The 26250-nt window shown below is 44.2% G+C and overlaps 1 protein-coding gene and 1 non-coding gene across 3 annotated transcripts in view; one reads left to right on the top strand and one right to left on the bottom strand.

Annotated features, from left to right (window-relative positions):
• Nucleotides 1-26250, top strand: part of ZDHHC14 (zinc finger DHHC-type palmitoyltransferase 14) — a 292138-nt gene that overhangs the window by 61622 nt on the left and 204266 nt on the right. The gene's annotated exons all lie outside the window — the stretch shown is intronic.
• Nucleotides 2428-2512, bottom strand: TRNAR-UCG (transfer RNA arginine (anticodon UCG)). Its single transcript has one exon. It is a non-coding gene; the product is annotated as a tRNA-Arg (tRNA).

The raw sequence follows: 26250 nt of genomic DNA, 5'->3' as shown, positions 1-26250 counted from the left end.
TTATTCACCACCTTCACCACCGCCTCACCCCCAGGCCTACATCATCATTACCTCCTGATGCGTCTCTCCGCTCCCCAACCCTGTTCTCCACACAGCAATGAGGGGTCTCTTCAAACAGAAGTCGGGTCATACCATCGATGGCTGGGGAGTCTTGATGAGCTTACCTGTCTGACCTGCCCCAGTCGGCCTAAGCTCCCATCCCCCTCCCCTTGCTCATTTACTCCAGCCATCCTGGCTTCCTAGGGGCTCCTCCAGTACCTGGCCACTCTCCCCCATGGTCCGGGCACCTGCCGTTCCCTTTGCGGGGAATCCTTTCCCCCCAGATGTACACGTGGCTGGCTTATTTCCTCTCTTCTTTCAGGTGTTCGGTCAAATGCCACCTTCCGGTGATGCCCAACTCCTAGAGCTGCTCTGTCTAAAGCAGAAGTCCCCACATACTTCATATCCCCCTTCCCTACTTTATCTTCAGTCCTTTCTTCCAAATACCATCTAACATACGTTTTACTTTTTAGTCTTGCTTATAACCTCTTTCTTTCCATTACAGTGTTTGCTTCTTGAGGGCAGAATTTTAAAATATGTTTTATTTTCTACTGAATCTTCAGTGTCAAGAATGGGGCCTAGGTGTAGGAGGGGCTCAGTAAATATTTGTTGCACGAATACCTGATCAGTAATGTTCATAATCAGTGTCAGTTCCCCGAAGGCAGGGCACACACGGTCTGTCCTCAAAATATTTGGTGCCGTCTACCTGCAAACAGGATAGAGGATCTCCTATTGGGTAAGTTGGACTGTTTTCAGGGAGAGAAGTAGGTGTGCAGCCTGTTGAGGTCTTGTCTGGCTATGGAGTCTCCAACCATTTCAGTGCTAACCCAGAGTGCACCTAACAGTTCCCCAGATTGCTATCTCTGCCCCTGTTTTGTATCTGTAATAGTTTTGTGTCTGCAGGGAAGTCACTAGTGGAAGTTGAAAAGTGGGGCCTAGGACACCTTTTAGGAGGTAGAGGTCAAGGCAGAGATAGAAAGTGGACGTAGCATTTGTCTGGAAGAATCACTTATGGCTTTGATCTTTCTAGACTTTGCAAATCCTGCGTCCCGTGCCGGCAGGTTTCCGATCGTGGAGAAGAGAGCTCTTTAAGCTGCAAGCTGTTTCCAAGCAGACACCAAATACTTGTTCTTATTTCCAAAGTTCTGGTAATTTGCTTATTTGTTCTCTGAGGCTGTAGCCTCCTCGTCGCTCACTGTGTCTGTGTTAGATTGGCGATGTGTCGTGTGGGAGTAAGGAAGGAACATTTCCTATGTTAATTTCTCTCTGACAAGCACATGTGCAAATCTAGACACAGCCTCTTGTCTAAAAAAGTAGAAGATAAAAGAAGAAAAAGTCTCCATCCTTGTTGTGCGTGTCGTTTCCATACGGAAAAGATCCTGTGTTTCCTGGAAACCCATATTGAAAACATGTATGGGCTCCATTTACTTCTTCCTCATATGTAGGATTTAATTAGGAAAGAAAGTCCTGCAATATCTCAACTACAGTAGTTTATTTATTAATGGAGAACCTTGGGAGAAGTAAAATTATTAAATCAAAAATAAGATGAAATAGTTCTACCTGATGGCCCAGGGTACAGAACTAGTAAGACTCAATCGAATATACGGAATTCTTGCTCAACGCCAGGGTCTATGTCTGAAGCTTTATGTGCATTTCTCATTTATTCCTCAGGGTGAACTGGCTAGATAGATACTCTTACGGATGCAGAAACTGAGGCTTGGAGAGTGTTTTCTCAAGGTAAAATAGCCACTGAGTGGTAGAATCATATGTTTAGAGCTGGTGGTCTGATTTCAGAGCCTGTGTCCACACTTACTACACTCAACTGGCTCTCTAGAAAGTAGAGGAAAGACCCCTAGTGAGGTAAGAAGGTACTCTGGATTTATATCTTCTCCCTCTGCCTCCTCAGCCTGCCATCCCCATGTAGTAATAGTACCCACTACTTTGCATAAAAACGAAAATAACCTTTGATTATAGTGAAATTTACATAGTTTACAGTAACAAAGCGGCCTGGCATAAGTAAATACTTATGGATTTTTACTTTATAAATACTTTATGAATTTTTACAGGAACAAGGTTTGATATTGGATGAAGACCATAATTTCCAGATTAAACTAGGAAGGAACTTAGCTAATCAGTTTGATTTAGCATAGATTGGTGCAGAAAACCCAGCAGTGCACCCGTTTAGAGAATATTTTAGATCCAAATGTGCAAGTTATCATAAATCATAAGTCCTGATGACCATCCAGTTCTCTCTTTTTTTTTTTTTAATTTTTTTAATGTTTATTTATTTTTGAGACAGAGAGAAACAGATTGAGAGTGGGGAAGGGGCAGAGAGAGAGGGAGGCGCAGAATCGGAAGCAGGCTCCAGGCTCTGAGCTGTCAGCACAGAGCCCGATGCGGGGCTCGAACCCACGAACCGTGAGATCATGACCTGAGCCGAAGTCAGATGCTCTACCGACTGAGCCACCCAGGCGCCCCCACCATCCAGTTTTCTGTGTGATTGAAAACAGCTCAAGCATGTTGAGTGTCAGTGTTGGTCACCCAAGCCCTCCCAGCCCCAGTAGGACCCCGTTTGTGCATGCGCAAGGCAATTGAAGATCAAATGCCATTACTCATTCGGTTCTGATGACTTAAGGGCAGGGTATTAGTCAACTTTGCTACTGTAACACACAGTTGCAAAAGTTGAATGGCTTTCAACAGCGAATGGCTTGCTCGTATAACACAGGCCTGCTCTGTAGGCTGTGGGGCCCTGCATGGGTTTTCTCGTCCTCAGAGCAACAGTTATCTGGGCATGCTGTTCTCGTGGTGGAAGGGAGAGGAGGATGCCACGCTGAACCACGTGTTGAATCAGAAGCTACTGTCATGTGGCAGGTGTCACATTTGTTCACATTCCTTGGCCAAAGCGAGTTCTATGGCCAGTCTGGACAGTGGGGCCGGAGGTCTATTTGGGCCACCAGGACACGTTGCAGGTCATACGACGAAGGACAAGGGTGTGGTCTTTGGGGGGATGGGCACGGTGGGAGGTGTGAGTCTACCCATTTGAGAAGCTGGAAGTCTGCCCTCTGTCTTGGCCCATGTAAGGAGGAGGTCTGCACGGACGGGTTAGGTATTTGATCTTGGTTTGCAGATATGCTGTGTGCAACTACGTTTGCAGTCCCTTGCTTTCACTCTCCCTATCTGAGCCATCTCTGGGAGCTTTCTAGGAACCATAGGAAACAGCAAAGTTTTTTCACCTTCTTGTGTAAGAAGCTCTGAGAATTGTCTTGACTTGAGAAGTGTGACCGTGACTTTCAGAGTACTGGCGCCTGTTTTTTTGGACAAGTGTGCACTCACCCCAGGCTGAGGCATCACATGGCCCTGAACTAAGAGAGAGGCCAGAGCCTGGGTAAAGGGGTAAAGAGGCCAGCAGTGGGTTGACAGGAATCTCATTGGGTGCTTGCCTGGAGGGAGGTGGGTGGCTGTGGAGCAGAGCCCCTGGCTGTGATGTAGGGTCTCTGTCATGGTCGTGGTGCTGGAGTTCATCAGGTCCCTGGTGGCCACAGGACTAAATAAGGAGGGCGAGAAGTGAATGCATTCTGGAAGTCGCAGCTCTGGTGTGCGGATCTTTTTGGGGGGAATAAAGCCACGAGGCATGCTTCCATTTAACCTCAGATAAATTTTTTACAGATATTTGGAGCCAGCTTCTTATTTTTTTTTTAAAGTGTTAATAACATCATTTGTTCAATAGGCACTGGATTTACAATGTTCAAAATTCAAAAGGAACAAAAGAGCTTTCAGCAAAAGTCTCCCGTCTAACCCTGTCTCCCAACTTCCTTCAGTTCTGCTCATGAGGCCGTTACTAGTTTCCTGTGTGTCTGCCCTTCCACAGACCTTTCATGCATGTTTGTAAGACATATCCTTTGTTGCTGGAAAACTTTCTACACAACAAGAATTACATTAGAAATTCATTGTGCAGCAAAGAAAGAAAGAAAGAGAGAGAGAGAGAGAGAGAGAGAGAAAGAAAGAAAGAAAGAAAGAAAGAAAGAAAGAAAGAAAGAAAGAAAGAAAGAAAAAGAAATTGTGCAGCAAACTTTATTGGGAATCTTCCAATATATGTTACATTTGAACCTGTTTATTTCTTAGATCACGATTTTATTACTCAGGATACCTTAGGAAAAGTATTCTGTGTCAGTATAAATGTCTTTGCTCTCAAGTTGAATAATGTAAGAAGACAAAGTTTATAAAAAGAGTTAGTACAGGTCCAAGTACTATTTTTTTGTTTTTTTCTGAGAGAGAGAGAGAGGGAGAGAGAGAGGGAGAGAGAGAATCTTAAGCAAGCCCCATGCTTAGCATGGAGCCTGATGCAGGGCTTGATTCCAAGACCTGGGATCACGACCTGAGCTGAAATCAAGAGTTGGACGCTCAACCAACTGAGCCACCCAGGCGCCCTGTACGGGGTATTTTAAAGTTTAACATTAGCATTACAGTTAACTCATGATACAAATTTTTATTTTATTTTTTGGCATTGAACTTTTTAAGATTTATTTTTTTATCGTTTTATTTTTTTCCCCATCATGTAAATGTACTCTTTAATCCCCATTCCCTATCTCCCCCATTCCCTCCCCCCTCCACCACCCTCTAGTAACCATCAATGTATTTTCTATGGTTAAGAGTCTATTTCTTGGTTTGTCTCTCTCTCTTCTTTTTTCCTTTGTTTTGTTTCTTAAACTCCACATATATTGAATGAGATCATATGGTATTTGTCTTTCTCCGGTTTATTTCTCTTAGGATTATACTTTCTATCCATGTTGTTGGAAATGGCAAGAATTCATTCTTTTTTTGTGGCTGAATAATACTCCACTGTGTTTATATACCACATCTTCTTTATCCATTCATCAGTCAGTGGACACTTGGGGTTCTTCCATATCTTGGCTGTTGTAAATAATGCTGCAGTAAATATCGGGGTGCATGTATCCCTTTGAATTAGTGTTTTTGCATTTTGGGGGTAAATACCAGTCGTGTGATTACTGGATGCTTCTATTTTTCACTTTCTGGGGAACGTCCATACTGTTCTCCACAGTGGCTGCACCAGTTTGCATTCCCACCAACACCGTGCGAGAGTTCCCCCTTCTCCGCATCCTCGCCAACACCTGTCGCTTCCTCATGACACACATCTTTTATCCTCATGGTGCTTCAGCTTTATTACCTGTCAGATCGATGTAATGATCCTTATTATCCAGGCTCAAGATAGCAGAAGCTGTGCTCTGTTAGTACATAATATTCAGAAAGTTCTCTGGAAACTTCCGCGTGTGATGTTCACCACTGAGCCTGGAGCTATGACTGCTATTAAAGAATGAGTTGCTAGGAGAGAAGTGGATCAGTAACGGCAGACAGGAGCCTCCTTTCCCCTGGCTTGCAAAACTCCTCACTGGCTTCCAAGCCTCGTTCTCTGCGTGTGCCTGTTGGTGGCAGAGTAAATATTATTTCCGTTAACCAAAGAGAAACATAAAATGTTTGCCATACATCATTTCCCCGGCATTTTGCCCAGGACTCTCTTTTCCTGAAGCAGAAAGCATCCCTGGTGGGCGCCGAACAATATGCCTGTGCTGTCCTGCAGGGGCAGCTGGTCACCCAACCCGAAGCCCTGGTCAGATGCCTCCTGAAGAATCACCTCCTCCACTCTTTCCACCTCTCACACAGCAGGAGCGCTCCTGGAGGTATCCTCTGCCATGGGCAACGCTCCTGGTGGGTTTTTCTTTTTTCTTTTCTTTTCTTTTCTTTTCTTTTCTTTTCTTTTCTTTTCTTTTCTTTTCTTTTCTTTTCTCTTCTATTCTTTTTTTTTTATAGAGGACCAAGGGGCCTCCTTTTTTTTTAAATTTAATTTTTATTTACTTTTGAAAGAGAGAGAGAGAGAGACAGAGTGTGACCTGGGGGAGGGGCAGAGAGAGAGGGAGATACAGAATCTGAAGCAGGCTCCGGGCTCTGAGCTGTCAGCACAGAGCCCGACACGGGGCTTGAACTCACAAACTGTGAGACCATAACCTGAGCCAAAGTCAGATGCTTAACCAACTGAGCTACCCAGGTGTCCTCCCCCTTTATTTAAAGCAGCAATTCTAAGATTTGTCCAGAACTTGATCAAAGAACATCATTGGGCAAAAGTGAGGTAGTCATTTCGTCTGTCACTTGGTTGAAGCCAACTTAGGTAAGTTTGTCCACAGGTTACTCAGGGTAGGGGCCCCTGCCAGAGCAAAGGGGGAGCATGGTGGCAGCACCCAGGGGATCCTGTCCCTAACCCCACCACCTCCACTCTGCTCCAGTCCTCAGAGTTCATTTATGGCCCCTACTGATAACACTCTGGTCAGACTGCTAGCATTGGAATCCCAGTTCTGCCTCTTACTAGCTGTATGACTTTGGGTAGTGCCCTGACCTCTCTGGGCCTCTGTTTTCCTCCTCTGTAAACTGGAGATATCTGTCTTTTGGGGTTATATTTGAGATTAAATGTATTAATATAGGGAAAGCTTTTAGAACAGTGCCTGACGTATTGTAAGTACTGGATGAATGAATGAATATTATTATTTAATTATTGTTCACAGTCAGCCAACATTTATAAATAAAAGGTCTTCTTTGTGTGAAGCTTTGTGCGAAGTCTTTACATGATATTTCATTTATCCCCCTCAATGATCTCCTGAGCTTTATATTTCAGGAGTAAAGAAAATGAGAACCAGGAGGTCAAGGCGCTTGTCCAAAGTCAAATGGTTAATAAGTGGCAGAGTGGAAGTTTTAATTTTAGTCTGTCTGGCTCCAAATTCCACACTTCCAAATATTATTATGGGCAGTCCACACATCCACAGTAAAACCTACCATTGGTGAGCAAAGCACACCTAACTGCAGAATCCCAGGGTGTAATGTTTCAAGTTGTGCCTTTTGTAATGGCATTCGATATTTGCCTGTGTATACCTGGAAACAACTGTTGGTCAAGGGGTTCTGGGAATGGAAGAAGCCCTGAGATAAGCCTCCAGTAGGACGACATATTTTGTTTCCTTTCTAAATGTAGGAAACTCAGCAAGGATTTTTCCGCCTCAGTTGCAGACAGCATCTTGTAGGCGGCCTTTGGTAAAAAGTCCTTCTCAGGCCATCACTTTCCCATTGAGAGCTGGGAAGAGGGCTCTTCAGGATCTGGTCAACTGATCAAGGATGAGACCAAAGCAGGTGGAGGAGAGGCTGTGGTCAGAAAAGGGTTAGGCAGGAGGATCAATGACCAAGGCAACATCTGAAATGAACACATGGCCAGAAGTTGGGTTCAACATGGAGGAAACAAGGACCACAGTGGGGAAAGTCCCTGTAGAAGCCAGAGTTGGGGGCAGCAACTCTGAGCCTGTTGACAGGGGAGGGGGCTGGGGCAAGGGTCAAAGGGACATTCCCAGTGACTCCTAGTGAGAGGTTTTAGCATTGCCCTCCCTCCTGCCCCCCACAGTTTATACACATAGTTTGTATATATGTAAAACCATTGAAAATAATAGCTCCAAATTACTGGAGATAAATCAGTATTACCCAAAGGGACAGAAGGATTCTAGGAGTTAATTTTGCCTCTGTCTTCTGCCAGCTTCTTGCAGCATTTTTGATTAGACCAGGGCCATCCTAGTTTATTAAAAATAAACAAAACCAAGTTGGGCTAGAAATAGATGGAACCTTGGTTCATTTGCCCTGCCCCTGTCTTCTTCCTGTTAAATCTCTATTTCATGTGGTTGTCTGGCCAAAACAGTGTCTATTTTTAAAACAACGGAGGATGCTTTCAGGCTTGGGTTAGAGAGGCCAGTGCTAGAATGCTGGGGGCACAGTGCCTCGCATTGGCCCAGCGTCTCTTCATGGTGAGTCACAAACCTCCTCCACCATCTTGGGATGGTAGGTGGGCCACCAAAGTGTGGGACCAGGGAGAAGTTCTTTTAAGGCTAATGTTCTATAGAAATTATTTGGGAAGTCTGTTAAAGTCTTGTCTGAAAGTGAAACCTCCCCCTTCCACTTTTTTCATTCCATTCAATACTGTTGTTGTTTTTTTTTAAACTATATTTAGACGCAAAAACAAAACAAAACAAAACTGAGGCAAGATGGTTTTATTTTGGAAAAAGCCTGAGAGAGAGAAGGGTGGTGTGGAGGTGGGGTGTTAGGGTGTAAAACTAAATGCTTCCAAATGCCAAGAGTTGAATAGTTGTAGAACCAAGATGTCAAAGTTACTGTTCTTTGCACCCCACTCGCCCCAGCACAAAGCCATCTCTGGGGCCAGCACCCTTTCACAAGCTCCATCTCTGCGCACAGCGTCACCCCAGAGGAGTGGGTCACTCAATGGTGTGGAGTGCACTGGGGCAATTGCAGGTTGCAGCAATTCCATGTTATTTTAATTTGCTCATACTTCTCTGTTTATAACCTTTCCCCAAACAATTTGAAGTGCCCATACTTCCCTTTTACTTCCTGCAATCGGATTTGTATTTGGTGACATTTATTATGCTGGGGACACTTGGCGTCTAGCTCGGTCCTTCCCTGCATCTAGATATTCTCTCATCTAGATAGCATCTCCTGAAAGTCATCTCTTATTACCTCGTGCACACGTTATTACCCTCAGCCCCCTTCAAGCCTTCTCCATTCAGCCATATCCACCATTCCTAAAACCCAGCTCGGTTCCCACCCCATCCTAAAAGTTTTCCCTGAGCCTTCAGTTGGTCTGTATCACTTCCTTTTCTAACTCCTTGACATATTGTCTGTGTCACGTAATTACTAACTTGCTACGTAAGAATTATACGCTGATGTATTTGTGTATGTACGTATACGTATATATGTGTGTGTATTTATACGTATACACACACACATCGATATGCGCATGTATAAATATATGTTGTCTGAATGTAATACCACTTTATCTGAAGGTTTTAATTGTCCGTTTAGCCTCCAGTGTGGGCAAGAGAGTCCTCTGTTCTGGGCTCTATGGGGCCTTGTTCAGGCCCTTACAGGCCATTTCTGTTGCTTTGTCTCCCCATGGGGCCAAATGGACACACCGCCTCCTTCTTGTAGAGCTTGCTCTGGGTGCCTGGGACCCAGAATTCCTTGTCCGAATGACCTGAAGCCCACTTAGAGAGGCTGTGCAGGCTCTTCCCCATGTTTGTGGGGCTGTGCATCCCAGGACTGAGAGGCGGGCTGCGATGCCTGTTGGGGAAGGTGGTGGGGGTGTCATGAACAGGTCTCAGGCTGCAGGCTAGGCTGTCCCCACGCAAGGGATAGGGAACTGAGGCAGGATGCAAAGGAAGGCGAGGAAGGCCAGGTCTGAGGGTGCAAAATGCTAGGAAGTCTAAGAATCCTAAACAGAACTTGGCTTTTGGCTCTTTACGGAGTACATTTGTCAAGGAAGGGGGATAGGGCGCCCGGCTGGCTCAGTGGGTGGAGCAGGCCACTCTTGATCTCAGGGTTGTGATTTCGAGCCCCATGCTGGGTATAGAGATTGCTTAGAAATAAAATCTTGAAAAAAAATTTTTTTAATGCTTATTTATTTTTGAGACAGAGAGACAGAGCATGAGCATGAGCAGGGGAGGGGCAGAGAGAGAGAGCGAGACACAATCTGAAGCAGGCTCCAGGCTCTGAGCTGTCAGCACAGAGCTCGATGTGGGGCTCAAACTCATGAACCACAAGATCATGACCTGAGCTGAAGTTGGATGCTTAACCGATGGAGCCACCCATCTACCCTCCCCAAAATAAACTCTTAAAAAAACAAGGAAGGGGGATATACCCAGGTCATTTAAGTTTTTCCCTTGATTTATGCTGTTTACATATTGAGGTGTAGGGTGAGTGGCCCTCTCATACCCTTACCCTACATGCCACAAACGTTGGGGCTTTTCTTCCCAGTGAAACTGTAAGTTTTTGTCAGCAGTATTTAAAAAATACTCATATTTAAAAAAATTTTTTTAAATGTTTACTTTTGAGAGAGAGAGGCACAGAGCATGAGCAGGGGAGGAATAGAGAGAGAGGGAGGCACAGAATCCGAAGCAGGCTCCAGGTTCCGAGCTGTCAGCACAGAGCCCAACGTGGGGCTCGAACTCACAGACCGCAAGATCATGACCTGAGCTGAAGTCGGACGCGTAACCGACTGAGCTATCCAGGTGCCCCAAAATATACTTTTATTTTATTTATTTGTAACTGTGATGTGTAAGTCTGACTTTGAGTAAAGGATGGGAGGTATTTGGAATCATTGCTGAGTGAAACTTCGCTCCACCATGAAGTTTATCCCTGTACGAAATGAATATTTTTCCTGCCTCTAATGTGTGTGAGAGTGGACAAAAGCCGCTATAGCTATTAAATGACTAAAGTTGAATATACAACCTCATAAATATTCACAAAAAATAATTTTGCTCAATGTTCAGTTTATGTCAACAAATGCTATTGCATTCACCTCCACTTGCATTTAGTGATTCTTCCCTTCTGTTGCTAATTACCCAGAAATCGTTATTAAGTGTGCAGAGCATGTGGCCAGGCACAGTGAAAAATGCATGAGGTCCCTACCCAAACATTCTGCTTGAAACAAAGAGAGGACAAATAAGAAACTTTAATAAAACTTCAGATTTTGTGGCTCTTAACCAGAAGTGCTGTTGTAGCGTAGATGATTGTTTCTTGAAAATAGTATTTTCCCTATTTTTAAAAATGAGACCTTTTTGGCATTAAAAAAATTTTTTTTAAGATTTATTTATTTTTGAGAGATAGGCAGAGAGGGGACAGAGGATCCGAAGGAGGCTCCATGCTGTGAATGCAGAGCACCCAATGCGGGGTTTGAACCCATGAACCGTGAGGTCATGACTTGAGTCAAAATCAAGAGTTGGCCACTTCACTGACTGCGCCACGCAGGCTCCCCACTTTTTGGCATTTTAAAATAATAAAAATGAAAATGTAGCCATTTTAATTCTCATAAATTCTTCAAGGCAGACACTCTTAGTCCAATTATAGGAAAGAGAAAATTAGGCTTAGAGAAGTTTAGTGTTTTCCCCAAGGCCACACAGTTGTGATTCAGTAGAGCCAAGACAAGAGTGGAAGTCACTGACCTTCAGTGCAGGCCTCTATACACACCTGGTGCCCCCCAGGCACCCCCCCACCCCCCACGTACCCCCCAGGCACCCAGGATCTTATCATAGATCATCACAAACATTTGTCAGAGCAAGGTAAATTTCCTGTGGGGTGAGATGAGGTTTGTAGAGAAATGGGAAGCAAGAGAGATTTTAGTTTTTTCAAATACAAGTTTCCCACCAAATACAGGTTGTTTGGAAAGTTAGGTTAAAAAGGCATTAGAGAGTATACATTGTATATTTTATGAATATTATTCAATTTCCTTTATTTTTTTAAGATGATTTTTTCTTTTTTTTACATTTTTAAATACATATTTTAATATAAATCTGTAAAATGATGTGCATAGAATAACTTCAACAGCATTATATAAATGGAAGCAATTTTTTTCTTTTAAATCCCAGCAGTGAGGAAAATTGATCATTAACGTGAGAGTCCCCTTGGGGAGATTAAGCACCCTTGCCAGCTGAGCCGTTAGGTATGGGATTCTTTTTTTTTTTTTTCCTGTTTTATTTATTTATTTATTTATTTATTTATTTATTTATTTATTTGAATATAATTTATTGTCACATTGGCTTACATACAACACCCAGTGCTCATCCCAACAAGTGCCCTCCTCAATGCCCATCACCCATTTTCCCCTCCCCTCACCCCCCCCCATCCATTTTTAGTTCTCTGTATTTAATAGTCTCTTGTGGTTTGCCTCCCTCCCTCTCTGTTTGTAACTATTTTTTCCCCTCCCCCTCCCCCATGGTCTTCTGTTCAGTTTCTCAAGATCCACATATGAGTGAAAATATGATACCTGTCCTTCTCTGACTGACTGATTTCACTTAGCATAATACCTCCAGTTCCATCCACGTTGCTACAAACGGCGTGATTTCATTTTTTTCACATTGCCATGTAGTATTCCATTGTGTACATAAACCACATCTTCTTTTTTTTTTTTTAAATTTTTTTTTTTTCAACGTTTTTTATTTATTTTTGGGACAGAGAGAGACAGAGCATGAACGGGGGAGGGGCAGAGAGAGAGGGAGACACAGAATCGGAAACAGGCTCCAGGCTCCGAGCCATCAGCCCAGAGCCTGACGCGGGGCTCGAACTCACGGACCGCGAGATCGTGACCTGGCTGAAGTCGGACGCCTAACCGACTGCGCCACCCAGGCGCCCCAAACCACATCTTCTTTATCCATGTGTCAGTTGATGGACATTTAGGCTCTTTCCATACTTTGGCTCTTGTTGAAAGTGCTGCGATAAACATTGGGGGTACAAGTGCCCCTATGCATCAGCACTCCTGTATCCCTTGGGTAAATTCCTAGCAGTGCTATTGCTGGGTCATAGGGTAGATCTATTTTTAATTTTTTGAGGAACCTCCATACTGTTTTCCAGAGTGGCTGTACCAGTTTGCATTCCCACCAACAGTTCAGGAGGATTCCCGTTTCTCCATATACTCGCCAGCATCTGTTGTTTCCTGAGTTTTTAATTTTAGCCACTCTGGCCGACATGAGGTGGTATCTCAGTGTGGCTTTGATTTGAAAGATGATTTTTTTCAAAGTGTATTTATTTATGTTGAGAGAGGGAGCACAAATGGGGCAGGAGCAGAGAGAGAGGGAGAGAGACAGAACCCCAAGCAGGCTCCGCACTGTCAGTGCAGAGCCCGATGTGGGGCTTAAAACCACAAACCATGAGATCATGACCTGAGCCGAAGTCAGACACCTAATCGACGGAAACACCCAGGTGCCCCTATTCAATTTCCTTTAAAGTCCACCTTAAAATAATCAGATTTTTTGAGGTTTAATTTGCATAACATAAAATTCACCTCTTTTAAGCGTACAGCTGGATGAGTTACACACATGTGTTCAGTCATGAAAACAGCTCCACAGTCATAATAAGGAATTTCTAAGATCTTCTGTGCCCCTTTTGATGTTGGTGCCTTCTCCTGGCGGCCACAGATCTGCCGTCCAGATAGTTGGGCCTTTTCTCGTCTTTCATATAAATGGAATCTTGCCATTTGTAGTCTTTTGTGCCTACCTTCTTTTGCTCGCTTTGGGCCCACTTTTAATTGTTTCTGCTTTTACTCTTTTAGTCCTCAGAGCACGTGAATTAGGGTTTACTCTCCAAGTGGAATCAGACGATGCCATAATTCCCTCTGACTTATTATCGACGGGAAAATTCACTCAGAGACTTAGGAACCTCAGGCAAACCACTGCTTTGAAATCTCCCGCCTGTACAGTGATGGGCTTTGATGTCAGACATGGGTGGTTTGAATTTCAGCTTTTCCACTTTCTAACTATGTGATCTTGAGCAGATTTACTCTCTGGGCCCTCGTTTTCTTAATCTCTGAAGTGGGGGTAATGATTGGATATCCCTCATAACATTGTTTGGGCCAAATATGATCTTACATGGAAAACACTTAGCGATATCTGGTATAGCATGAGAATTCATGAGGATGATGATTCTTAGCACAGCCTTTACCTCTGCTTTCTGTCTGATCAGAGGCCCTTGCTGGGGACTGGCGACGTAGGATTAAGGAAATCACCCATTTATGGTATTTCTCAAGCCAAACTAACTTGCAGATTTTTCCATAATAGATCGTGAGCCTTATCTGATGGTGCCTTTAAGGCACATGGTAACAACTTTGGTAAATATTTATAAACATTAGCAAAGAAATGCATTTGAAGGGGAATAGTTCCAAATCCATGAAATACACTGAATTAAGAACAATAGAAAGTGACATCACCAAATTGTTTTATGAACTTAGGAATTCCTGAATACTTATATTCTTCTCTCACTTTTGTGTAGAATATTTTCTTTGCAAACGGAAGAGCGTGGAACTAACCAGCCCTTGAATGGATCAATTTTATTACTTTAAGAGATAAACAAAAAGTCAAACCCATTTCTGAAAAAGTCGTATCTTCACTGCCAATCTACTTACGCCTTTTGACAATTGGATTTTAAATTATTCTTTTTTTAAATTTTTTTTAATGTTTATTTATTTTTGAGACAGAGAGAGACAGAGCATGAACGGGGGAGGGTCAGAGAGAGAGAGGGAGGCACAGAATCTGAAACAGACTCCAGGCTCTGAGCGACAACTGGATTTTAACACCCCTCCTCGAATCTGTAAACTGGACCCAAGTCAGCTAACACAGGTGTGCAAATGGCAATACAGTAGAAGGCAGCTTGTGCTTCCCATAAATATTAACGCGTTGATTCCCAAGTCAGATTTTCTCCAGGTGTATCCATGTTCAGCATTTTACCCTGATTTTAACTTCTTACAATATTATGGATCTCTACAAGCAGAAACACGTTCATGTTTTTAAGTAATAATTATCGTTCACTGTGGGAGAGGTTTTGATGTCAAAACTCTGGTCTTGTGTTTGTGCACGTTTGCAGAGGCTGGTTGTGTCCTTCCTGACGGGTGAGATCTGAGCCCTGTAGGGGTGGGAAGGTTGAGATGGGAGCGTGGAGTGCCTCCACCATGCTTATGATTTCCAAAGAAACCAATTAACCTTTGCCGTGACCTTGACCTCCATCAGAGCTTACAAATGCTAATCCTTGCTGCATCTTCCTTTGATAAATTTAGCACAAATCGATATCAGAAATAATAACAAGGTTTGAGGTATTTGGAGAAGTGGCAAGCGGAAGAAGAATGACCTTGTGCATTTTCCATGTCACCCATTGTCTGGGACAGAGAAAGGTGAAGTGTATACCTGCTCATTAGCAATCGGAGCAGAGTCGTACCGTCACTTGGACTATGAGCTCCACAAGGACAGTGTGTCCTCAGTTCATGGCCCAGTGCCTGGCACATAGTGGGCCCTCTATTCAACACACATCTATTTAATAAATATGTATTCATTCAATAAGCATTTGCTAATAAGTGAATACATGGGATGATGAAGTAATAGGTTCTGCTGCTGGACTACAGTAAAAGTGGGAGGCATCACGGCCCAGACTTTAGCCTCTACCACAAAGCTGTAATCATCAAGACAGCATGGTATTGGCACAAAAACAGACACATAGACCAATGCAATAGAAACCCCAGAACTAGACCCACAAAAGTATGGCCAACTAATCTTTGACAAAGCAGGAAAGAACATCCAATGGAAAAAAGACAGTCTCTTTAACAAATGGTGCTGGGAGAACTGGACAGCAACGTGCAGAAGGATGAAACTAGACCACTTTCTTACACCATTCACAAAAATAAACTCAAAATGGATGAAGGACCTGAATGTGAGACAGGAAACCATCAAAACCCTAGAGGAGAAAGCAGGAAAAGACCTCTCTGACCTCAGCCACAGCAATTTCTTATTGACACATCCCCAAAGGCAAGGGAATTAGAAGCAAAAATGAACTATCGGGATCTCATTAAGATAATAAGCTTCTGCACTGCAAAGGAGACAATCAACAAAACTAAAAGGTAACCAACGGAATGGGAAAAGATAATTACAAATGACATATCGGACAAAGGGCTAGTATCCAAAATCTATAAAGAGCTAACCAAACTCCACACCCGAAAAACAAGCAATCCAGTGAAGAAATGGGCAGAAAACATGAATAGACACTTCTCTAAAGAAGACATCCAGATGGCCAACAGGCACATGAAAAGATGCTCAACATCACCCCTCATCAGGGAAAGACACATCAAAACCACACTGAGATACCACCTCACGCCGGTCAGAGTGGCTAAAATGAACAAATTAGGAGACTATAGATGCCAGAGAGGATGTGGAGAAATGGGAGCCCTCCTGCACTGTTGGTGGGAATGCAAACGGGTGCAGCCACTCTGGAAAACAGTGTGGAGGTTCCTCAAAAAATTAAAAATAGATCTACCCTATGACCCAGCAACAGCACTGCTAGGAATTTACCCAAGGGATACAGGAGTGCTGATGCATAGGGCACTTGTACCCCAATGTTTATAGCAGCACTTTCAACAATAGCCAAATTATGGAAAGAGCCTGAATGTCCATCAACTGATGAATGGATAAAGAAATTGTGCCTTATATACACAATGGAATACTACGTGGCAATGAGAAAGAATGAGATATGACCTTTTGTAGCAACATGGATGGAACTGGAGAGTATTATGCTAAGTGAAATAAGTCATGCAGAGAAAGATACCATATGTTTTCACTCTTACGTGGATCCTGAGAAACTTAACAGAAGACCATGGGGAAGAGGAAGGAAAAAAAAAAAAGAGGTTAGAGAGGGAGGGAGCCAAACCATAAGAGCTCTTAAAAACTGAGAACAAACTGAGGGTTTATGGGGGGGTGGGGAAAGTGGATGATGAATATTGGGGAGGGCACCTGTTGGGATGAGCCCTGGGTGTTGTATGGAAACCAATTTGACAATAAATTTCATATTAAAAAATAATTTAAGAAAACATTTGGTTTAGATAAAACAAACTCCATTTTTTTTAGGGTAAAAGCATTTCATAGAAATTAAAACACAAACCTCGTACTTGGATTATTTTCTGGAAGCCTTGTTTCTTGAACAATAATTATTGAAGATGGCATATACTTTTGAGGGGAAACAAAAAAGCCAGCAAGAGAACAGAAAGTGCCTACCGGGGTTTCGAGGGGTGGATGGGGTCCCCAGGACTGTGGAGGCCGACGGTCTTGGGTCCTGCGAGCTCTGGGGAGTGCTCCAGAAAGGTGGGATGGCCTGACTCAGTGCAGCACTGACATCAGTCAATAAGTTCTGAGGCTGAGGTCACGGTGCCCTGCCAGCCCCTCCCTCTGCCCAAACCTGACCTTGGACTAGACAAATTTCCAGTCTCTGACTTATGTTTTACTGACATTTCCAAAACGCCTACCACCTGGGCTACTAACTTCCTAATGTACTTAGTATTTTTCTACAAATGGACTCACTTGAAAGGACTTCAGTTTGTCCATGAACCACTTAAAACACCTGCTTTCTGAGTCACCCTTTGGGAGACACTGGCTTACCCATCACAGCCTGAAATGTATCATCTTTGTTTATACCCCTCTCTCTCCACACAGTAAATCACTCAGGTAGGATTTTTTTGGTGGGGGATGGGGAGCAGTGTGTGTGTGTGTGTGTGTGTGTGTGTGTGTGTGTGTGTTGTGTATGCATAATTGTCTAACACAATTATGGATTTTTCTTTTTTATTTTAGTTTTAATTTTTTTAATTTATTTTTTAGAGAGAGAGAGAGAGAAAGACCATGAGCAGGGAAGGGGCAGAGAGAGAGGGAGACACAGAATCTGAAGCAGGCTCCAGGCTCTGAGCTGTCAGCACAGAACCCGATGCAGGGCTCGAACTCATGAACCCCGAGTTCATGACCTGAGCTGAGGTCAGATGCTTAACTGATTGAGCCACCCAGGTGCTCCTTTAATTTTTTAAAAAACTGTTATATTTATTTTAGAGAGAGTGTGTGAGTCGGGGAGGGGCAGAGAGAGAGGGAGACACACAATCTGAAGCAGGCTCCAGGCTCTGAGCTGTCAGCACAGTGCCCATCGTGAGGCTCGAACTCACGAATCGCTCTACATGAGCCAGTCAGCTGCTTAACTGACTGAGTCACCTGGGTACCCCACAGTTATGGATTTTTAAAAAATATTTAGAGCCTTATTCTAATTTTAAAATATGGTAGGCCCCATGTTCTGCTCAAATCTATAATTTCAGCCTTTGCCTTTGATAGACCTTATGATACCTAAATTTTCTGTATTGTCAAGGAAATCTGGGCTTAGATTTTATAGCCTAAATTAAAAAAAAAGATGTTTGGCAAATCTCATAAAGGTCACTAAGACACGGGAAGTGTTCTTTTCACTTATTTTTTTTTGAGAGAGAGAGAGAGACAGAGTGTGAGCAGGGGAGGGGCAGAGAGAGGGAGATACAGAATCCAAAGCAGGCTCCAGGTTCCGAGCTGTCAGCACAGAGCCCGACGCGAACCATGAGATCATGACCTGAGCCGAAGTTGGACACTTAACTGACTAAGCCATCCAGGCGCCCCAGAAGTGTTCTATTTAATAAAGAAACTGTGGTTGATCCTCTGGAGGAGGGAAATCAATACAGTATTCTTGTTTTCCCATCCCTCCCCCACTACCTGTTATATTTAGTTTTTTTGTTTGTTTGTTTGTTTGTTTGCTTGTTTGTTTTTACGTGATAGAAATCTCCTGTCCTACAAAACTTCTCTTCTGAGCTGGATTTATCTAGGATGACAGTGGGTGTTATGGATCTTCATTCCTCCAGGTTCTTAGGGGCATTTTCTTCAGACAGGAATTCCAGAGGGATCTCTACTTTTCGCCTCTGTTCTTTAGATTCAAGAGACATTCTGTGTGTTGACCTTTTGTTTTGAAGCTTTATGAAATCTGAATGGCAGGGTATCAATACATTGAAACCCTGACAATCTTAAACTCACTCTTCTCAGATCCCACAGACTAAAGCTTTAAATTCCCATGAACTGTTGCCTTTTCTGTTCTTCCATACCTCTCTACAGTGAAACTGGAACTGGAACCATCAAAGGGACTTCATTCTTAGGCACATTTTTTTTTAAATGTTTTTATTTATTTTTGAAGGAGAGAGAGAGAGACAGAGCATGAATGCGGGAGCAGCAGAGAGAGAGGGAGACACAGAATCCAAAGCAGGCTCCAGGCTCTGAGCTGTCAGCACAGAGCCCGACGCAGGGCTTGAACCCACAAACTGTGAGATCGTGACCTGAGCTGAAGTCGGAGGCTCAACCGACTGAGCCACCCAGGTGCCCACACTTAGGCACATTTTTACACAACTTGACACAACTGAGAGTTTCATATTTTGTTACTTTGTTCTGTACTAAAAAGGATCCTCTAATAATTGGACCTTGGGTTTAGATTGACCAGCTATCCTGGACTTTAAATTCATTTATTCATAGGTGTTTATTGAACTTTCTTAACTTCAGCTTTATTCCTTCAGTAGGTATTTAATGAGGTGCTCGAGGTATAGCATCTTTCCCTCAAAGACCACTGGGTAACTGGCTGGTCCACCTAAACTTGTATTAGATTTCATTCATTCTAAGGCCATTGCTTTTTTTGTGTTTTCTTTTGTTTTGTTTTAGACCGAGGATGACTCCACACATCTACTTATTTCTGGTGGGAAATGCATTCCTTTTGACAAAGTCTGACTCTGAAAATAGCCCTGCTTATTAGTTGGCAGCTGTTGTTCCAGACCTTATGCTTATTTCAAGGGCTTTAGGTACAGGGTGTATATCTTAGGTTGAGGTTTCTTCGTGAGCAATAGGAAAAATATCCTTTGCTTATACAAAACATGTTTATTATAGGACTGGTGTGGCACTGTCCTCAAGACCACAGACTTTTTGGTGCTAGCTGTAGCTGGTCGACATTTCCAAGGTTACCTCGTAGTCCAAGATGGCTACTCTAGCTCCAGCCATCATCTCTGCATCTCAGCCACCCAAAAGGTGAAAGGACAAAGAAATAAGGTTAAAAGATAATGCAGCAGACATTCTTTAAGCATTGTGTACCTATTTTTCCAGCCATGTCCTCAATCTTTGCTACTTGTGAGTGCACTTTTCTTCTGATATCAAAGAGTAACTCTCTGTCATCTCTCTAAATACTTTATGGTAATGGATCACACTCTTTAATTCCAGAAGATCCTGGCTGTGAAATGTGTTTATCCATAAAAGAAAGAGGAAAAGCGCAACACAACATTACTGACTTTAAAAATGCTTCTAATGCATCTTTAAAAACGAACTCACAAAATTAAAAGCAAATAGAGATAAATGCTCCCATTTTTTCCCCTGCACATTAAAAAGCCTCCGAAAGTGTTGATGGCTTTCTCCGTATTCAGGAAGGAGTACTTGATTGCACCTGCAGGCCAACCCAGTGCTCTCTTTGGTTAATGCTGTATTTGTCACTGACATCATGTCTAAATACCCCCTAGGCCACAGTGTAAGCCCAAGATTGATTTCAGTGGGACCAGAAGCATCCCTGCGTGAGTGCCTTTGACAGCCCCTCGGCACGATGCTGTTGGGTACCTCGGGCTGAGAACAGGCCTCAGTTCAGGTGGCACCCATTTTAACGGTCTTATTTATTGCCAGTGAAGAGCTCTGGCCATGCCGTTTTCCAGCTGCACGCCTGTGGCCTAATGTTTCTTGGGAGGTGCTGCCGGACCGCTTTGGAAGGCAGCAGTGAGCCATTAGAAGTCAATTGAGCTAGCCATTTACTGCAGTATCATTTCCTTCCCAAGTGCTCGAAGCATTTCCCAGTGTGCATGGCAGGATGCAGGAGGACGGCAGGGTTTGCAGGGGCCTCTTGATACAGGTAGTCTGGATCTTCCTGAACGTGCACCGTCTACCGGGGCACTGGATGTGTGCCACCGGTGCCTAGAGCCAGCTGAGTGATGGTTGGCCGGGTCCCTGGGGAGAAGAGCTCTGGAACAAAACAAGACGAAAGCCAGGGAGGAAAGCCTGCTGCCCTCCAAGGGCCAAGGCCACGCTGGAGAGGAAGGTTCCCGCAGAGCGGTGCTCCTTCGTTCCTCCCTCCTCCCAAATGCAGCAGGTAAATCATATGTGAGATCCCCACCAGGCTGTGGGGAGACCGGCCCGGGTGTTGCTGGCTCCTGTTTTGTTTGGTTTTGTCCTCTGGCTCCCGGAGTTGCGGTGAGGTCGGCAGGGCCGAGCTGCGGGGCTGGAAAGAGCTCCCAGCTTCCTGACCCGTGGTCCAGCCCTTTCTGCGGGACTTGGGCCACGCAGGGACTGTTGTCATTTTCTTCGTGAGGAATAGAAAGGAATCTTTCTTACAGTCAGCTGGGGAGACAAGCGGCTCTTGTTAGGAAGAAAATGACAGTGGAACACAGTGCAAACCCCTCAGATAAAGCAGTTAGTTTTAGACGGGGAGTCAGAGAGCCTCGCTCCCCTGGCACTTATCTCAGAGTCAAGTGACATCCTTTGATAGCTGCCATGTGCCGCCACACCCTCTTAATCTGACTTGTGGGGGGACAGAGGAGAATTAGCTGCCAGCACGGCACAAGGGAGGGAACAGAGGAAATGGGAGTTTTGCTTTTTTGGCACCGGCATGGTTTCTGGTTTTGTTAGACTCCCTCGATGTTTGCAGAGTGCCGCTGTTGTGCAAACACATGCCCCCCTGCCTGCGGGGGAGCCCGGCTGCTGGCTTCTCTTGCTCCCCTGGGACGCTGCGCAGGCTCCTGGCCCCCAATTCCCAATGGCGGGGCCGGGTCAGGGCTCAGCAAAGATCCTTCTAAAAGCACGTCTGGCCTATGAGCCTTTCAATTTTATAATCAGTCTCAAGGGCCTAAAAATCTCTTGATGTTTTCAGTTGGTTTGCTTTAAGGCAGGTGCCAATTTTGCAGTTGGTAGCCCAGGTGATCCTTTCTTTGCTTGTCCTGCAGTTGCAAGAGCGCCAGTGGGGTAGTGGCCCCGGGGCCACCAGCCTGGGCCCTCCTGAGTCGGGGCCCCGTGCGTCGGTCCCCCACGCCGTGGAAACTTGGACTTTGCAAAGAGGGAAGGACCACAGCTGCCCAGTGGAGCGCCCAGCTCTTCCAGGCATGCCATGATGCGATCGAGAGCACTTTTAAAACTGTCAAGAATTAAAGGCAAAGTGCTGTCATCCCTCCCCTTGGCAATTCATGCTTCTCCAGAGTACAGGTGTGTGTAGGTGTGTAGATGAAGGCATTGACCAACGTCAGGCTAGTCTTTTAATCACTTTCTTTTTAAGCGGGGAAATTTGCCAAGGAAGGAAGAGGTTTCAGATGAGTTGTACAATTATTCGGACAGTTCACCTGACCATTTTGCGACCATTTTGCTTCTGTCCACCTGTGCTTTAAATTACCGTGAAACAAGAGGTGCCTGGGTGTCGCCTTCAGTTAAGTGTCCAACTCTTGGTTTGGGCTCAGGTCATGATCTCATGGTTAGTGAGTTCGAGCCTCACATCGAGCTCTGAGCTGACAGTGTGGAGCCTGCTTGGGATTCTCTCTCTCTCTCGGCCCCTCCCCTGCTTGCTCTGTCTCTCAAAGTAATTAAACTTCAAAAAAATTTTTTTTAAATAAATTACTGTGAAACAAGGTTACCATTACTCATCTGTTGTACATGCTGGTAAAAAGACTGAGCTGTCACAGACACTTCTTTGGTGCCTGAGTCGCCACAGGTCGGGACTTAGCAGCGAGGTGTTCATCACGACTCGGTGTTGGGCCCCAGGGTTTCATTTGTTTGCCCACAACAAACAGAGTCCAGAGCCATTCCTGGAGCTCAGGAATATTCTTTGGTATCATAAAAATCTGTTTTGTGGATTGGGTTGCTTGAGGTCATTTGGGAATGGTAATTTCTGTAACTGGAGTATGAAGTTGGCAGTTTGCTCAAAGAATTCTAGAGGGGAATTCTATCATATGTTAAAACGGGCAAGAATTCTATCATGTTTTAAAATGGACAATAACGCCCACACTGTTCTCCCTCTTGCCTTTGCCTTGAGTAAGAATACATGGAAATTAAGTAAAGATACCACAGTATTCTCTGGAATCATTACAAGCCTTTAGATGCTATATTCTTTGCTTTCTTCAGAAACCTGAAATGATACAATTGTGAGTTTTCTGTCAATTGCTAATAGGTGATACTCATGTCAGAGGTTATGCCTGGAAGTGAATTGCCCTTGGCCGTGAGATCTCTTTGAGATCTGACCTGAAGATTCCACATACACTCTGTGTTCTTGTCCTGAGAGGTGTCCCATCCAGTGGCCACAGCATGGCCCCTCCTGCTCCCTCCCAACCAGATGCAACACTGAGAGAGGGCCCCCCCAGGGAAGAAGCCTCAACTGCCATGCTAAGCTTATAGGTGTGGGCCTGGGATTGCCTTTGCTCCAAAATTAAAACAAAGACCAAAGAAACCAACTCATAAAAACAGTGGTGAGTACCTGTGCTTACACTGGCTTTGCAGAGAGAATGCATAAACAGCCGTGTGTTTGCCCACCCCCCACTTCATGCACTTGGGGCTGTTTCTTTCTCTTCATGCAGTCAGTATATATGAGAGCCAGGTTATTGACGTTTAGTTGTGTTTAAGCCTAGAGTAGTGTTTTTGTTGGGGGTGGGGAGGGAGTATTATTCTGGGTAATTTTATGTGATTGCGAACAAAAGTCTTTTTTCCTCTTCATAGTTCCCATGGTGATTTTTTTCATTTGGCGTAGCATCGATCTTGTGGGTTTTAATTAGACTCTAATAGTCCCTAGGAGCAGAGAGTGTTGTGATTCGTTAGGATCTTCTGTTATTTAATGTTTGTTGATGTTTGGACGACATAAAATGGTACAAAATCTATTCTGTTGATACCTGCTACATTGCTTGATACGATAATAGGAATATAAGGGTGTTATGAAAGGAAAAAAATTAATAGTAAATGATTTTGCTTTTTTTCCCTCTTGCCAATGTCAATTCAAAATTCGTTTGGGATCACCTAGTAAAATTATGTTTTTCAGAATTCACAAAAGTATATAGACCACAGAGGTTCCCAGTCTATAGGGAGGCTGAGGGCGGCAGGGTTACAGCAAGGGGTCAAGAATCAAGTATTGTCTGTAAATAATAAGTGGTATACCTTATGTATATGGTTGTATAAATGTATATGTTACATTTTTTCAAGTGCATGTAGATCCTGTTGTGACTAATCAAACAAATTCAACTTAAAAGCATAAACGAATTTGAGCCACCTGGGTGGCTCAGTCGATTAAGGATCCGACTCTTGATTTCAGCTCAGGTCATGATCTCAAGGTTGGTGAGGTGGAGCCTTGTGTTGGGCTCTGCCCTGACAGTGTGGAGCCTGTTTGGGATTCTCTCTCCCTCTCTCTCTCTCTGCCCCTCCTCCACCCACGCTTTCTCAGTCTTTCTCGAAATAAATAAAAACATTAAAAAAAAAAGCATAACTGAATTAATGATAACCTTCTATAATTAGTATTATCTCAATAATCAAAAGGTATAAAATAGAACCACTACCATAGGGGGATGCACATAATTTTTTAACATTAAAAAATAGTTTCTATCTTTGAAAAGGACAGGGACCACTATTCTGAACTCTTTATCAGAGTAGTGTTGATCCATATATAAACCTAGAGATATGTAGGAAAAAGGTATATTTTGAAGAACGTCCATGAAAGAACTTTCTGGAAGGCATCCATGAAAGAACTTTCTGGAAAACAGATTGTGGACATTCATTAGAATGTATAAAATGTGTCCTACAGCTCCTGCTGTTTTTAAACGATGGCACTCCAGATCACTGTTGGATGGTGGCACCAAGCCTTACAAACAGAGTCAGTCAGTCTCTCCTTGGCTTCTCCCTGTGTCCCCTTCCCTGTTAGCCTTTATGATTTCCCCAGATGTTAGGAGGGGGGTGAGTTCCTTGCTTCTGCGGTGGGGGCTGGAAGTTTGGAAACTTTGTTGGAGAAGCTGTATGCGTTGCAGAAGAACAAGACACCTACCATGTCTGTGACAGTGAAGTGGGATCAAGTTTTCCTATGTCTAGGTGCCTCTCGCTAATGAACGCTGCCGTGGGAAGGGTTGGGGTTTCTGGGGGAGCTGAACAGAGGCAGCTGGAGAGACCATGAGGATTGGAGTCTCCTGAATGAGTAAGCCTGAAGAACCTGGTGGGGGGTGGCTTGTGTTCCTTAACAGGGCACGGGGGTGGTTGGGGAAGGGGCCCAGTGAATGGCTGAAGCCCCCACTTCCTTCCTCCGAGTTGATGAGTTCCCATGAAACTGGGATGTCTTCCTGTGTCTACTTCCCCAGAGATCCCTGTTGATACCCACATAGCAACTCTCGAATTCCTATGACGAGGCGTTTTGGAGAAACTTCCTGCTGAGGAATAAAATAATCAACTCTCCAAATTGGAAAGGGATTACTTAGACGTCACTGATTCCAGTTTCCCACTCCATGCAGGAATCCTTCTATAGAAGAGCTTCCTAGAAGTCTAGAATCAAAGAGTTCTGGATCCATTGGAATCAAGAGTGCCGGTTCTTACTTGTACACTTGAGTTATATGGAGGCAGAAAATAACATGACTCACCTGGGCCTGTGTGTAGACATCCCATTGCCTGTGCGTGGAGATGTATTCGGGGAAATGAGTGAGGGAGGGTAGCACAGGGGAGTGGGAAATGTGCACACAGAGGCGTGGAGTGCTTGCTGAGTGCCTTCTGACCACGGTCTTCTGGTCATTTATGTTTCTCCTTAGCAGAGGTTGGTAACAGCAGGAGGTAAGCAAATAATTCCTGTATCTGTTTTTTCCTGTTTGGACAATGAATACAATGTGCATGTGTTCAAGAAGGCTCCTTTTCCTGACTGCTAGCCACAGTGACCGGCTTAGGAAGAAGCAAAGTCAGAGCTGGTGAAAATGCACATGCATTTTGTAGTGGAGAATCTGATGTCATGGCTGGGTGCTTTCGTTTTTGGAGTCTGAAGTAACACACACATTCCAGGAGCCTGGGAAATTCCCAGGTGGCCACCACCATAAATGTTATCTCATTGAACCTCATTAAACTGTGACAGGAGTTCCAGGCTCCTAACCTCGAATGGTTCAAGGGGAAAAGGAGTCCCTATGGGGAGAGATGCCTTTGAAAGGCAGTCCACCTGTGGACAGAGTCTCCTGTGCCTCTGTGAATACGTTTGATGTTCTGTGCCTCCTTATTGAATAATAACTGTTAATAAAAATAGCTTTCAAAGGGACATCAGGATACAGCTGTGTAGCAAGACACAGGGATCAGGCAGATCACTGTAGATTTTGGAACTTTGATTTCCCAAACTTGTATGAGCAGGTCATTACCAGCCCAAGCCCTGTTGCCCATGTAATTCCTAAAGGGGAAGACATTTGGATTGATACAAAAATCATGCTTCCTAGTCGTGCCTCCTAGTTCCTATGTATTTCTATCACAGCAGCAATATTTTGGGTTAGGGTCTTCAAGTTAGAAGCCCCCATCCCCACCCTTACAGACACATCTTCCTTCTGGATATGAAAGAAAAAATGTGAGCGAATCTTTTGTGGCTGGGCATGTGAGTACCAATGGCAGTGCCTGTCCAAGGTCTAAGCGAAGGGCAGGGGGATACTGGCCACAGATAGACACCTCCCTGCTGCTGGAGATGGATAAGAGGAACGGAGGCAGAGGAACAGAAAGGGACAGTGGTGGGTGGGACAAGCAGATACTCTGCCAG

Source organism: Panthera pardus, unplaced genomic scaffold (genome assembly GCF_024362965.1).
Source record: "Panthera pardus isolate Hobbes unplaced genomic scaffold, ASM2436296v1 HiC_scaffold_17, whole genome shotgun sequence".
Taxonomy (NCBI): Eukaryota; Metazoa; Chordata; class Mammalia; order Carnivora; family Felidae; genus Panthera; species Panthera pardus.
The sequence above is the reverse complement of the archived record's forward strand: the minus strand, read 5'-3'. Positions and strand labels throughout refer to the sequence as shown.